General features: G+C 49.8%; 1 protein-coding gene across 5 annotated transcripts in view; it reads right to left on the bottom strand.

Annotated features, from left to right (window-relative positions):
• The window catches only part of AFAP1 (actin filament associated protein 1), a 149,523-nt gene that overhangs the window by 110,754 nt on the left and 22,567 nt on the right, over nt 1–16,202 (bottom strand). For 3 of the 5 annotated variants that reach the window (XM_026485913.4, XM_026485916.4, XM_026485915.4), the window contains exon 2: nt 6,800–6,848. The exons of the other annotated variants lie outside the window; for them this stretch is intronic. The gene's annotated coding sequence lies outside the window, so the exon portion shown is untranslated. The remainder of the gene's footprint in view (nt 1–6,799; nt 6,849–16,202) is intronic. 5 annotated transcript variants of the gene reach the window in all.

The raw sequence follows: 16,202 nt of genomic DNA, 5'->3' as shown, positions 1-16,202 counted from the left end.
AAAGAACTTCTCAAACTCAATACATGAGAAACAAATAAACAAATCAAGAAATGGGCAGAAGATATGAACAGACACTTTTCCAATGAAGACATACAAATGGCTAACAGACACATGAAAAAATGTTCAAAATCATTAGCCATCAAGGAAATTCAAATCAAAACCACACTGAGATACCACCTTACGCCAGTTAGAATGGCAAAAATAGATAAGGCAAGAAACAACAATTGTTGGAGAGGATGTGGACAAAGGGGATCCCTCCTACATTGCTGGTGGGAATGCAAGTTGGTACAGTCACTCTGGAAAACAGTGTGGAGGTCCCTTAAAAAGTTAAAAATTGAGCTACCCTATGATCCAGCCATTGCACTACTGGGTGTTTACCCCAAAGATACAGACGTAGTGAAGAGAAGGGCCATATGCACCCCAATGTTCATAGCAGCAGTGTCCACAATAGCTAAATCGTGGAAGGAGCCGAGATGCCCTTCAACAGATGACTGGATTAAGAAGTTGTGGTCCATATATACAATGGAATATTACTCAGCTATCAGAAAGAACGAGTTCTCAACATTTGCTACAACATGGACGGGACTGGAGGAGATAATGCTAAGTGAAATAAGTCAAGCAGAGAAAGACAACTATCATATGATTTCTCTCATCTATGGAACATAAGAACTAGGATGATCGGTAGGGGAAGAAAGGGATAAAGAAGGGGGGGGTAATCAGAAGGGGGAATGAAACATGAGAGACTATGGACTATGAGAAACAAACTGAGGGCCTCAGAGGGGAGGGGGGTGGGGGAATGGGATAGACCGGTGATGGGTAGTAAGGAGGGCACGTACTGCACGGTGCACTGGGTGTTATACACAACTAATGAATCATCGAGCCTTACATTGGAAACCGGGGATGTACTGTATGGTGACTAACATAATATAATAAAAAATCATAAAAAAATTTAAAAAAATAAAATACACAGAGCATCCTGACAGAGAGCTCTGTCCTGCCGTCACTTTGACCTCCGGTTTTGCAGAACGACACGCTTTTGGTACTGCTCAACGACCAGACCGCAGCACTGGCAAGGTTAACCCTCCATGGGACAGCAGGTAGCGACCCCCCTCTTCTGCCCACGGTCCCATGCAGCCTTGGGAAAGCTTTGGCGGGGGCCACTCCCTCTGCAGAGAGCCCAGAGGAGGGGGGACAGGTAGGGAAGGTAGGCAGGAGGACAGGTGTGCAGACTGTGAGGGGAAAGGCAGGGAGCATGCCCTCCCTGGAAGTACCTTCGGATTTTATAAAGGGAGGAGAGAGGGGCTGGGCCAGTTCTATGGCTGCATTTCTATACGGATGTAAAATCTGAATTCAGACAAAATAAAAGTGTATCTCTTTACATAAGTGTACACTCCGGGCTCAGTGTCACTCATTTAGAAAATCAGTTAGAAAGAATTCACATTTAGATCATGCAGAAGATGAGGCTGTGTCCTAAGGCCCACAGCCTTGTGCAAACGAAGTGCCGGGGCCTGTGCCGTGGGACACACCTCTTCTGCACATCCGTGAATAATATACTAAATTACCTGCTGAAGAAGACCTTAATTAGCTCATGTAGCCTCGAGATACAGGTTTGAAAGACCTGAAATACAAAGAGAAGACAGCCTTCCGATAGCTCTGCTTCAGAATCATGGATGGTGCGAATAGCCCGTCAGGATTTCAGAACCACCCTCGGTCCGTCCTCACTGACTGCAGGAGAGCAATCCTCTGGCACCCAGCGCGAGAGCGAGCCCAGCTGGCGAGGGGACAGAGCACCGTCAGTTCTCTGTGGGCTCAGCCAGTCCCGGGTCCCGACGTAATGTGCGGAAGCAAAGAGCTGTCTGTGACCAAACATCTGAACACTTACCCCACCTCGCCATCTGCTGCTCCTGTCATTTGAATTTAAAATTAATGAGACCACCATTAGAGGGGAGAGCTGGGGCCTGCATCTGCTCTTCTAAAGTAATGGGTACTGACTGGCCACGTGACAGTTAAAGCTGTAGCGTGGGTAGGAGTCCAAAGTGCTTCAATTCTAGGCTGAGAATAAAGTAAAAAATTGCAATTCTCTATGTGACTTCCCCCTTCTTCTAAAGTCACCATTCCCCAAACTCCTTCGATTGTCTTGTTTTATAAAACTTATGAGAAAACGTAAGGCACTGTGAAACTTAAAGCTATTGTAAAAATCACCACTTGCTCTTGGTATAAGACTGGGTTTAAGCTGCTGGGTTTTTTCTCTGCGCCTGTGGCACTGGGTACATTTTCTCCCCCATGCCTGCATATTCCGAGTCAAGGAAGACAGTGTGAGCAGGAGAGGGTGGTGAGGTGAGCAGTTGAAAGGCTCTGGGAATGACACAGGTAGGCTCTGGTCCCGCTCTATCCAGGTGATGCTGGGCAGCTCGCTTTCTTGGGCCTCAGGCTGTATATTCTATCTGCAGCAGGATAAAAGCCCGTGGCACGTGTGCATGCACACAGACACACAGACACACACCTGGGACAGTGTGAAACGCTGTGACCACCTACTAATCTCCCAAGGAAGTGGTCTGTACATTGCAACTCAAGACCCACACCTTCTTCCAGATTAAGTATTTGGGCTGACGAGACATCCCACAGCGACCCGTGTGGCTTCACTGCCTACAGTCCCCCACTCCCGCTCACTCGACTTCTCCCACAGGCATTTTTCTTGACACGGCAGAGGGGGGAAGAGCAGCCGTCTCACCCCGCCTGTTCACTCAACAAATTCTAATCGTGCCGGGGTTGAGGGTAGAGCGGTGACTCGAGACAATAACCTGGCCTCCTGGGAGCCCACGTGTGTGTCAGTGTGAACAGACAAACCGAAACACACACTAGGGACTGACAGATGCTAGAGAACCGTGCCGCAGAGAAGAGGAGAAAGAACGTCTCCACCAGACCTGTGGTGAGCTAACGTTGTGACAGGTCAACAGGGAATAGGACAGACGGTGACAAAAGCCTCTGTAAAGTGACACTGTCCTCCCTCCATTCTTCTCTCCTCATAATGGAAAAAGAAGCGGGGGAGGGGGGGCATAAAACTGTTTTAAGATGGTTTCAGATTTCAGATGTCTGGCCATCAATCCCTGCATTGCAAGGAAAAGTCGATGAACCATATGGCCGACGGTTGACTGTTTTTAAGAGCGACTCTTAAATATGGGCCAATGTGTTTGTTTATGTGACCACTTGGGGCCCGCGCACGTGCAAACCGTACTCACGGAACTGTCCATATTTTGCCGGATTTGCCAGCTTGCCACAAACAGCCTTCCACGCCTTTTCTGTTTATAAATAGCAGAAACACCCAGATATGCAAATCAAGGCAAGCTGTGCCTGCCGTCTGCTGCTGCTGCCGCGACAACGGGCCAAATCAACACAGCGCACGGCACACCGGCACACCGGGGCTGTCAGGCTGTCCCACGGGTGGATTCCTCGACCGGCCTGCTTTCTTGAAGGTGGCAAGGAACAGAGGAGGAGCCCACTCTCCGCACAGGACAGACCACGCTGGGTTCTCTGGATGCGTTCTGCTTCACGCATGCACCTGCCCCTCACCGTAGCCCCACGGCTTTCCTGTTGCTGCGTGCCTGGGAAGGCTCCCCTGGCCCTGCAACAGGAACGTGCTACGGCTCCCACCACACACGGGAGGAACAAGGAGCTGCCAGGACTGCACGCTAATCACACAGCCCCATTCACAGTCGGAGTCTCCTGATGCCCAAAATAATGCTCTTCCACACACTGTTGAGCCAGAGCTGAATTCAAGTTCTTTCTACTAAGACAACGGCCCGGAGGTATTTATACAACAGACACCATGATGGCCTGTAAGCATTCTCTTTCTACTAAAACGTTGAAGTAATAACATTTATTATGCACTCGGGAGGTGCCGGGCTCTGAGTTTTCTCTCACTGAACCCTCGTGATAAGCCTATAAAATTGGTACCGTCCCACTCCCCAGCCGAGGCGCGGAAAGGCTGAATCGCTAGTCCACGGTCACGGGTTATTTCACACTTTTTTCAAACTTTCAAAAGTAAATATTGCTTTCATTACAAATGTTATTAAAGCATACACATAATTAAGATGTACTCAACAATAAAATAGCAAAAATTAAAATTCAGATTTATGCAAAAACAGTGAAATTCTCCCTCCACTCTAACCTCCGATCCCAGCCCCTCCTCTGGGGCAACCCGCGCTACTGGCATGTTAGCGGCCTCCAGAGCGCTGCCACGCGTGCGGAAACAAGTGCGCCATACACACAGGGGAGATACCAGACATCGCCCCAGGGACTCGAAGGCGCAGCGACTGCACCCCCATCCTCCATGACTCACCTTCCCTACCACCTCCTATAAACAGTCAAGGTGAAGGGTCAGCTTGTCACACAAGCACAGCTCCGGCCGCCAGCTCCCCTTCCCCACCCCGTCACTGTGGCCGCACGTGCACTGCCATATTTTCTGCCAGTGGCCGGAAAGACCTGGCAGTAGCCGTGGTAGACACAAACGTGCCACGTGGTCGAGTCCTCGCCGAGGAGGGACTCAGCACACAGGGACAGAGTCCTTCCGTGCCTCTGTGCCCCTGCTACCACCTCATGTGGCTTCTGCAATCACAGGGGCTTAGTTGGCTCAGTAAGGTTTGCACATTCTGAGTCTTTTTACAGTTCATGAGAAATACATGGACACATCCGGGTGGAGATATTCACACCCTTACTGCTAGTGATAAACAGATAGAGGCCCCTCATTGCCACTCTCCCCCACAGAACAGCTGCTGCTGTCCCCGTCATCCGCAGGATGTCGCAGCATCCTTCCCACGGCCAGTATCAATTCCAGTGCCCACATCGGGGCCTTCCTTTAAGGATGCACCTCGTCGATGGGCAACAGCAGTCATGCTTCCCGTGTAAGGAAAGCCCACTTCTTCAGCGCATACCATGCCAGAGGCCGGGGGTGGGTACGGTGGAGTGAGGATACAAGGGTTTTCCCTGGGAGGTCACTATCCCAGCCCAGAACAGTCACAAAATATCTGGGCAAAGGACGGAAACTCTCAATCTAAAAGACATTAATAGGCAGGTCAGAAAAGAAAATTAATCATTCAAACCTCACTAATAACTGAAAATGCAAATTAAGGGGCGCCTGGGTGGTTCAGTTGGTTAAGCGTCTACCTTCAGCTCAGGTCATGATCCTGGGGTCCTGGGATTGAGCCCCATGTTGGGGTCCCTGCTTAGCAGGGAGCCTGCTTCTCCCTCTGCCCCTCCCCCACCCTGCTCGTGCTCTCTCTCAAATAAATAAATAAATCTTTTTAAAAAATGCAACTTAAAATGATCTATTATTTATCCAATTGAAGAACTGCCTTGACTGGTAATAGTTAGGATTGCTGAGGACTCGGTGAGGCGGCTGAACCGTGCCAGCGGACACCCCCTCTCTGAAGAAGAGTTGAACGGCGTCTGCCACGATCACCCACAGCACCCTGCCCTCTCTCACGCCCCCTCCCCCAAGAACTACCTGCGCTGAGATGCACACTGAGTTCTGCAAACAAGGGTTTCGTTACCTACAATAGCACCGTAAACTGTAAAACCCAAACACCCGACATTACAGAAAACACGTAAGGTGTAACTGAAGTAGAAATTGTGTTTTGAAAGAATATTTCATGATGCGACAAAATGCTCATTTATATTTGTGGGATAAAAAAAGAGATCTCAGACAGATGCAATACCTATTTAATTTTTTTTTTAATTTTTATGCTTAGAAAAAGAAAAGGAATAGGCCTTAGTCAAGGGTCTCCGAGACCTGCCCCCCTAGCCCCGAGGCTCGATGACTGGCCAGGAGGACCCAGCGCACAGGCATACTCATAGCTAGACTTATCACGGCGAGAAGACGCAAAGCACGGTCAGCAACAGGGGAAGGCGTGAGGTGCAGATGACACTGGGTGGGAGTCTCCGGGGTCCTCTCCCTCAGAGTTACACAGGATAGAGCACCCGTGAAGTGCTGTCGCCAGGAAGCTCTTAGAGACCCAGCAACAGGGGTTCCACTGGGGGCTGGGCACACAGGCCCTCTTGGCCTGGCGTGTACCAAGGTTCCAGACTCCTGGGAGGAGAGCAGGTCTGCAGGCACAAACTTGCTGTTTGCACAACGAGCTCAGGCTCAGTGAGCCACTCTTATCAGTCAGGGTGGTGGGAACCGTCCCGACATCAAAGTTCCAGACACCAGCCAAGGGCCAAGCTTGCAAGCAGGCCTCCCAGAGGACAGCAGTCTCTGGTCTGCTGTGATAATGCTTTTCTGCACAAGGCCCAAACGTTCATAGTGCTGATGTGAGACTTACTTTCTTCTTTATCGTCTCTTACTTCCAAACACTTCCCAATGAACATGTATTTCCTTTACGAGCGGGGAGTGTGTTACACGCTTTTAAAAGCTCTGTTTGGCTTGTTTTGCCTACATGACGTCAATTTTCAGATTACATACAGGGGAATTCTGATATTCATAAATGCCATTAAGAAGGCACATGCCAGGGAGAGAGCAGAGCGGGGCTGGCGAGGACGTGGGAGAGCCACCGTGGGATGGGCGGTCCTGGGTGAAGAGCAGGGACCCAAACTGCACCTGTGTCCTCAGGATTTCCAGCTTTACCCCCAACCAAACAAGCCAGATAGGCAGACTTCACATCTGACGTGGTTATGAGCAGGCACTATCTGGGTTTTAACGCCTAGATCTCTATTCTAAGCACCCCCAGCAGACAGCGCCATGGCTCTTGTCAACACAGTTTAATCTTTAATGCCACTGAATTAGAAGATCATGAAATCTTACCTGTGCTTCCTTCTGATGACCCTCACCAAAGAAAGAATTTCAGAAGAATCTGAAAGTTAAAACAACAACAACACGTATGAACTGAAGATATGTAACCCAGGACTCAATCCCTGACTCTACGACCTCATTTCCTTATGCGGAAAAGGGGAGGGAAACACTGCCCGCCTCACAATTGTAAGGGTTAGGTGAGAAAACAGATGTATGAGAATTTTAATGATAAGAGGCTAATATCAGAAACCCTTTCATATAATCATTCCACAAATTTGCCTACTATATGCCAGCTATCGGGTCGGGCCTGGGGAATACAGTGGTAAATAAAACAGACAGCCCGACAGAGCTCAGAGGGCGCACAGCTCACTGGAGGAAGAAACTGTGAGTGAGGTATGGGGATGACAGGAGGTAGCCTTTAAGCGGGGGCTCAGAGATGGCCTCTGGGACTGAGGCTTGGCTTGCAACCCCAAAACTACTGCACGAGAGCTCTGTGACCTCAGGCAAGCCGCTTCAGTTTCCCTGGGCCTCAGTTTCCTTATCTGTAAGATAAGGATCCAAATCGTAGGACTACAATCCTCCTGGGGCTGTAACGAGAATTTTAATGAGTTCACATCTGTGACATTCTCAGAACCATGCCTGGCCACAGAAAACACTTCAACTGCAGAGACAATTTTTATAAGACAAATACATAAATTTTAGGGACTTTGAGAAGATGTAAACGAGACCCTAATCTGTACATGGCGAGATGAGCCAAATTCTCCCTGACCAAATGCTCCTCTCTTCCCCTCAGCAAGTCTAGTGAACTTATTCCCAAGAAATTAAGGCCTACGTGCTACATCCCGGCGGCATTAAAAGTGTGCCAAATGCATACATGACTAAGTTAAACATGTTTCCCAAATAATTACGTATGTTTCCAAAAACATGTATAGGCTTGACATTTTCCAAAATTTAAAAGCACAAAGCACTTTCACATACACTACCTCACTGACTCTGGCAAAAACCCCTTGACAGAAGCCTAACAGGGCAGGGCATTCAGCGGCCCTGTGTGGCCTGTCCACAGTCCGAGAGCCAGTCAGCGGGAAGAAAACAGACCGAAGCAGAGTCTCTGCTTGTTAACACGGTTCTTTTCCCTCCGCACCGTAACGTGTACATACCCGCTTAGCTCCTAAAACTTTACAGAAATCCCAATGTAGACACTTGACATAGCATTTGAGAATTTCCATGATGCACACACGCATCTTGTTCTCTGGCTTTGAGAATGCTTTGCGGCCCTTCGGCCGAGGAGGCAGGAACCGGACTGCGTTCCCCCAGCCGAAAGCGGAGTGTTTGCTTCTCAGCAGGGAATCTTTGGGGTTAAACGAACAGGAGATCATTCCACAAAATTACTGTTACACTTCTCAAAAAGGAAGTGTGACTTTCATATAAAAATCTATTCTATTTGGGAGAAAGGTCCACAAAAGCCACAAAAGGATAATACAGTCATACAACAACAATTAAATTCATCTGTCACACAGAGAAACCCCAAAGCTCTCGGGCACACAGCTGCTTTCTGAGCTGAAATTAAACTCCAACTGAGAAACAGGTCAACTCTCTAAAATATTCTTTTGCAAACATCTTAAGAAAAAATTCCTTTAGCTTGCTCGTCATTTTCCAGATGCAATACCTCTCTGCTGGCCTTACTTGAATTTCGGCAGCCGTTCACCACGGCCCAGACACCAAGCCAGCCATTGTGGTGACAAGACAGATGGATATGACATGGCCATACCCTCGAAGGAGCTCACACCGGGGAAATGAAGGCCGTGCAATCACAGTCTTAAAACAGCACACTGATTGCTATCACCTATTTCAGCTTTGGCTCTAACTAGCTTGAATTAAAAAAGAAAAAAGAACCCAGCACACACAGCACATCCCATTTCTAGAAGGAAGCAATCAGATCTGAACATTAAGTGGAGCTGAGAGTGTGGGGGACAGGCAGGGGAGGTCCCTGTAGTGCGAGAGCTCGTTCACAGGGGTTAACACATGTACCGCATGGAGGCAGAGAAGGCCCCCAAGCACAGGGACAGCCTGGAGGCTTCAGCAATGCCCGGGCATTTGGAGAAAGTAACAGAGGGCAAGGAATCTAAAGGCTCCAAATTGAACAGAAATGCCCCACAAGCTCCTCTCCAAATGGGTGAGGGGTTTATAGGAGGCTGAACGTAGCACTGTCCGAATCAGAGCATGGAGCCCTAGTGGGGCGTCGAGGAAGACACAGGGCCACTAGGGCCCCTAACTCCTTGGTTATGCCTCTTCTTTATTTTTTATTTTTTTAATTGAGGTGTAATTGACACATCGCATTATGAGAGTTTCGGGTATACAGCATAATGATCTGATATTTGTATATATGGCCAGTGATCACCACATTAAATCTAGTCAACTTCCCTTACCGCACAGTCACAAGATTTCCTTTCCTTGTGATGAGATGTTCTAAGATCTATTCTCTTAGCAGCTCTCAAACATGCAAAACAGTATCATTAACTAAGGTCACCATGCCTGAGAGCCCTTGGTTAAGTCCCTGATCTTCTGTGAGCCCCAGTAAAATCACCAGAGAAACAAGAGATGTGAAAACCCACCCGCCTTTTGCACAGAACTGCTGAGAGGATAAAATGACATAATGGATTTTAAACTTCTTCATGAACCATGAAGCAAAACACAAATGTAAGAAGTCACTACCACCATTGATAACAACCATGTAAAACTGAGTTTTATAACACACCTTCCTCCCACCTTGTCCCGACCAAGAGCACCGTGACTGCAGACAATCTAGCTGGGCAACCCCACAGTCCAGGGGCTCAGGACAGCTCAGGATCTGAGTTGTATCATTCCTCCAAGGGGTCGGGAAGCTCTCTGAGAGAGAGAACCAAACCAACGTACAAGACCACACTTTCTCGGATGGGTCTGAGGTCATCCAAACTCTCAGCACAGCTAAGCCACCCGGGTGTTGTCCCCTGCTAAACTCAGGAGCTGGGGTCTGTACATTACCACAGCAGAGGCTAAAGGGCATTCAATGTCACATGATGATAGTAAATATCCTGGGCCTAAACCACAGAAATCACACGAAGCTGGAATCCCTGAGAAATGCATATACAGAAGGGATTCAGTGAATTCTGCCTCAAATGCACCCACCATCACCTGTTGGGCTCAGTCCTCCGCCTCCTTCCGGCTGACTCCACTGAAGCTCTGACCTTACCCAGGCTTTCACTCACACCACGGAAAACGAATACGCCTGCGTGCCCCTCACAGCAGAGCACGAGACCGACCACCAACACTTCTCCCAGGGCATTCCCCAAAATCAGGCTACAAAGTCCCAGGAAATGTAGTTAATGACTCCCCAACTGCCACATTCTTTCTCCACTCCCCAGGGCGATGGGTTGAGATGATGAGTCTTGAAGTCAGAGCTGAAAGAGGCCATAAGCATCATCTAACCCAACCCTCCTGCCACAGCACAGCACCCCAACACCCAGATAATGGCAGAGCAGGAGAGCCGAAGTCAAAACTCACTGGCCCATCCTCGGGTCCAGAACTCCTGCAGCAATGCTGCTCTGGATTTTCTTTTTCCTAATGAAGGAAGATAAAGCAAGGCCCAAGCAAAGCCATTTGATCCATACCAAGGCCATTCAAGAGTTTACGAAGCACCTACATAGGCACTTCCCACCAATTGTACAAGCACGAACGTGTAGAGTCATTCCAGCTGTGTTTCGACTTGCTACCTGTGTTCATAAAGCACCAACTGCTCTGTGGTCCAAGCGCACACAGCAGACCCCCTTCATCATAATACTCACCCTATTTATCTTGCAGCCACCTGTCTGTCCACCGCCCTAGACCACACATCCATGAGAGCAGGGATCAGCTATACTCACCTCTCTCCCCAATGCCAGCCTACAAGACACTCAATAAGTGATGAATGAACTAAGGTAACGACTCAAACATTTTAAACTTGCATTAAAAAAACTGATTTACCAAGTTCTGTAGATGCAGATTTCGTAGCACACAGCTTAAACCTTAACGTGTGGATTTACCCTGTTCTCCCAGATTTCATTTGCTAAGTATTTAGTGAGCGCCTAATACGTGTTGGACATTGCCGAGTGCAGGTGGCCTCGCAGTGCCAGGAACCAGAGTCCTTGATCAGATAGAGCTTGGAGTCAGACAGGAAGCAGAGGAAGATGAGAGGTTTGGTGGGAGAGCTGAGAAGAATGAGCCCCGGCCACTGAGGGACGTACTCACTTTGTCCAGCTGGCATGCAGAAAACAGACGCTTCCTACAGCGTGCCATCATGTCCCCTCGGCGGCCTATGAAGCCACAATGTGATGAACCCCTGCGTGCCAGATGTCACCACAGAGCCGGGTTCAGAAGAAACCAAAGAAACAAATTAAACTCCAGGACTATGCGTGAATACAGACTGAAACCAGCTTTTTAGGGGCAATGTTCCAATTAGGAAATCCCCTGGCTATGCTAGTTTGAAATCCAAGGTACTCTCAAGGCCAATATTCAAGTGGTGAATTAACCCTACCAGTTAAAACCGAAGAAATCTTTGGTTCAAGGGCTAAAAATGAATTATCTCTGGCAAATTTATTAGCTCTGAGTATTTCCATCAAGAAAATTATAAGCCCTTACCATGTGCTAGGAACAGGCATCAAGCTACACACTTTATAGACATACTTGTATTTAAACTTCAGAACAAGTCTGGGAGGTGACAATGGCTCCTATCATCCCATTTCATAGATGAAGAAAGCGAGGTTTACCCAAGTTTTAATACTTATGCCAAATTACACAGTTGGCAAAACCCAGGCAGCCCGCCTGCACAGCCCTGCACGAAGAGGTGGTACTTACAAGCTGCCCGGCAGAGAGCCGGCACCACCGGCGACAAGAAACACCAACAGAGCCCTTCACACCCAAGATCGTTTTGCACCAGTCAAACCAGACTTGCTGTAGTTCTGCACAACTAACCACCAAATGATTCCATGAAGAAAAAGAAGAATGGGTAGACACTGGAATAAACTGAAAAACAGGTAGACATTCGCAGGATGCGGCATATCGGCGCGATACTCTTTACTCCCCCGCAGCACCCAAAGCCAGTGTGAGCTCGTGAAAGCAGGAGGTTCTCAGGCTGCCGGGAACCCCCACTTGCCTCGGACTCGGGTTCGCAACCTTCACCGTCCATCAGAATCACCTGGGCAGCTTCTTAAACCTACAGATGCCCAGGCTCCATTCCTGGAGATCCTATTTGAACTGGTGTGGAGTGAGCATGCACGCTTTCCCCAGAGCCCCCACCCGGCCCTGGACACAGCCAGGGTGGGGAACCACTGCTTCCAGATGCTCACACCCTTCAGCTCAGTTGGCCAAACACTCGCTGGGACTCTAAGCAGTAGGGATCCAGTTTGGGTAAGAGGAGTCACCGCCTACCCCTCAAAAAAGTATTTATAGCTTTCTCTGCTTTTAGGATAAAGAAACTAAGGTCAGAGATTTATTCCAGTTCAAACTAAATAAACTCCCAGTGAAAAATGTTCTTATATAAGTTTACATACAAACAACTCCCTTTATTCTCCCTGTCAGTAGCTGGGGGATTAACTCTGAGCCACGAGAAGTCTGCAGAAATGAGAAATTCAGGTCTTGGCCATTTGCCACACTCCATGTGCACCCTCCCCCAGAAGGAGGGCTCAGCTCCGTGGTAGATTTACCACTTGATCAAGAACGGAAACAGAAAAGGTCTGCTGACCAGCGGATGAGAGGTAAAGCACAATATGAGGGTGTCACTGTGGGGTCCACCAGATGGACCAGGTACAGAACACAAGTGACAGCCGAGGGGACAGGATCAGGAGTGCCACGGACGGTGGCTCTCCCATCCACGCACTCACGCATTCGTTCCACAGACACCTGAAGCCTTACCTTCCGTGCTACCCACCCCACCAATTTCCAGCTTCCATTGACTGCGGCCCCCCAGGTGCCACATTCATCACGTCTAACCATCACCGACCCGTTTGCTGTCGGCCACCATGTCACAGATGAAGCTGACTGCGGCACAGACAGGCCTCACTCCCCCCTCGGTAATGGCTCCCACATGGGAGCACCGGGAAAGGTGCTTCCCGCCCCTGGCGGACCCGGCCCTCCGCAAACGGCCGTCCTATCCTGGCAGCTGTCGCGGGCTGTTCTGAGGCCCTGAAGGCCACAAATGCACAGGGCTAATGCGGTCCATCTGTCTCTAGCAGATCTTGTGCTTGTCCTGCTGGTCACTTCTGTGGGCAGATGGGTTAGGACGGGCTTTGGCAAGTTACCACGGAGTGACTCGCCTCACTTCCTCCCCCAGGAGTGCAGACTGGCTAGTTAGCAGCGAGGACAGCTTTCTTCTCCATGTCTCACTGCGCATTCCCGTCCCTAAGGCACTCAGGCCACGCCACCAAATGTAGACAGGAAAGAGCCTCCTCTCTCTAGGCCAATGCGTGGGGGGTGTCCCCCGGGGCATCTCTAACTCGCAATGAAACAGAACACTCCCCCACCCCGCCATGACACAGGATGTACAACACACGTGCTCACTGGTATCACGAGCCAGAATCACAGATGTGCTTTAAAGAGTTTCATTCAATTATTCTCTAAGTGCTGCTCACACAGCATCACTATCCGTGTCCATGCTTTACAGACGGCAAAGCACCTGCATCGTGCACTGTGTCTGCACCTCTCAGCAACCTTGTGTGATAGGTTGAGTATGTTTCATTACACCCGCCGTCTAGATGGTGACACCAAAACCCACAGCAACTCAAAGTGACTTTCCCAAGGATGCCCAGCTTGTGTTAGACCCGGGGCACGAGGCCTCTTGATTCCAGAGCTGATCTTGTTGCCAACATCCCACACGGTCCCTCTGGGGACGCTCGCTGGCTCTCAGGAGTGCAGAAAGCAGGTCTGTCCTCCAGAGCCCTCACAATGCCGGGGACAAGGGGGGGATCAGCTTCCGACGGGGAGCACACGCTTACTCGAGAAGGTCACACAGGACAACACAGTCCATCTGCGCTTTGGAAGGAGGCTTCTAATGGCAGTGTGAAGAAGGACGTGCACGAGGTGCTCTCTGACCCGGCAGAGGGAACCAAATGGGCTCCTGTAACTGCTCAGAGGCAGCAGGGCCGAGGCGCTGAGCCAGGGCTGTAAGGGTGAGACGGACGGAGCAGACATGCCCTAGACAGCAATGAGTGTGAAGTCCGGTTAGGCAGCCAGAGGCAGGGAGAGGAACGAGCAGGGGCTTCTAGTCCGAAGGACGGCCGAGTAAGGATGTCGTTACCCACATAAAAACAGGGCAGGGGAAGCAGGCTTGGAAGAGAAATGCGCGTATGTTTGAGGAGCGTGAGCAACCCAAGGCGAGGACCGCCGCACCATCCTGGATTCCCGGAGTCCCGCACAGACGGCACATGTGGGGGACATCTGTGGAAGAGACCACAGGAGGAGGAAAAGTAAAGGACGCTGGGCGGCAATGACCGCTGGGTCACTGGTGTCTGGATCCGGGAGGCGGGGACAGAAACCAGGTAGTCACCCACAACTGTCCTCCATTCATGGGCTCGTTTAGCTGGTCAACAGATGCTCGGCCAGACGCTGCAGGGCCCTGCTGAACACCCCGGGGCTCCAAGTGAACAGGGCCGGCACGTGACGCAAATGAGCCGGCAATCCGTGCATCAAGACAGACATGAGGGCCGCGGGAAGCAGCAGACGCAGCGGCTGACGCGCACGTGCATTTCCTAGTTTTCAAGGTGCCCCATCCATGGCTCAGGCACCACCGTGACGGCACAGCACCTTCCATCCTCCAGGGCATCGTAAGAATCATGAGGAGGGCTTCCCAAACAAGAAATGCTGATTCCAAAGGTGGGGGCGTGACAATGTGCGTTTCCAACAAGTTCCCAGGTGACAGGGGTCAGAGTGGCCAGAGGACCACGTTGGGGGACTAGGGAGAGGACAGAGGCAGGGCAGGCCCCAGGCAAGGTATTAACAATGCCTGGGGGTTGGGGCTGGTTCTGGACACTAATTGGGCACCTGACCTTGATCAAGACACCCCAATTCACCAACCTCTGGATTCCTGACACCAAAATGAGGACAAACACTGCTATGATAGTCTTTGGAAGGAAAGAACAAATTAATGTGTGGCGAAGGAAATACCACTGTATTTTATTTTATATTTTATTTTATTTTATTTTATTATTTTATTTATTTGACAGAAAGAGAGCACAAGCAGGGGGAGCATAGGCAGAGGGAGAGGGAGAAGCAGGCTCTTCACCAAGCAGGGAGCCCAATGCGGGACTGGATCCTAGGACCCTGGGATCATGACCTGAGCTGAAGGCAGATGCTTAACTGACTGAGCCACCCAGGTGCCCCAATACTACCGTAGTTTTAAAATTTACCTTTATGGTAATTTTCGAAGGGTGAGTTTTGGGTGATTTTTTCAAAAATATTTATCTGTGCGTTTTTCTGCATCATTTGATTTCTTTACTATGTGCATATAACATTTTTTTACAAGAACATGAATAATTTTTTTAAAGAGCAAAAAAAGTTCACACTTAAATTCTCTAGAAGTTTTCCAATGGAAAATGAAATCAACCAAATGCTTTGCAACCAGCATCTTTTTCATGATTAAACTTTTTATTCGAAATGACTGTAGATTTACTGCAGTTGTGAGAACGGTCATGTACTGTTTACCCGATCTCTCCCAGTGGTAACGTCCTGCAAAACCACAGTGCAGTGTCGCACCAGGATCCTCGCACTGACGCAGGCAAGATACAGAACACTCTGCCACCACGGGGACCCTTCCCGTGGCCCCTTTACGGTCACGCCCCCCCCCCCGCATCCCCCCTGCCTCATCCCTGCCTCCTACGCCTTGACCTTACTCTGTCCTCCATTTCTGCAGTTTTGTCATCTGGAGAACACCCTATAAAAGGAATCCCACAGCACAGAGTCCCTGGGGTTGCCTTTTTCTCACTCAGTTTAACTCTTTGGGGACTCGCCCAGGTCGGGGCACCGGTCAGTAATCTGTTCCTTCTCACTGCGGAGTCATGTCCCACATGGTGGCTGTGCCACTGTTCAGGCAGACAACCCTCGGAGGACGTCTGGGTGTCCCTAGTTTCCGGCTCTTCTGCAAGAGCGCTGCCGTGAACGCTCGCATGCAGGGTTCTGTGTGGACACAAGTCTTCGCTTCTCCGAGATACACGCCCAGGAGCGCACGTGCTGAGTCACGGAGTGGTTGCAAGTTTAGTTTTTTAAGAAACTGCCCCACTGTTTTCCAGTGTGGTGGTCCCATCCTATACTTCCAGCAGCCGCGTGTGAGCGGTTCGGCTTCTCTGCAGCCTTGCCAGCACTTGGTGGTGTTGCTGTTTAATCTGGCCACTCTCGTGGGTGTGCAGGGATA

This window comes from Ursus arctos, unplaced genomic scaffold (genome assembly GCF_023065955.2).
Source record: "Ursus arctos isolate Adak ecotype North America unplaced genomic scaffold, UrsArc2.0 scaffold_9, whole genome shotgun sequence".
NCBI lineage: Eukaryota > Metazoa > Chordata > Mammalia > Carnivora > Ursidae > Ursus > Ursus arctos.
Note: the sequence above shows the minus strand (reverse complement) of the source record. Positions and strands in the feature narration are given on the sequence as shown.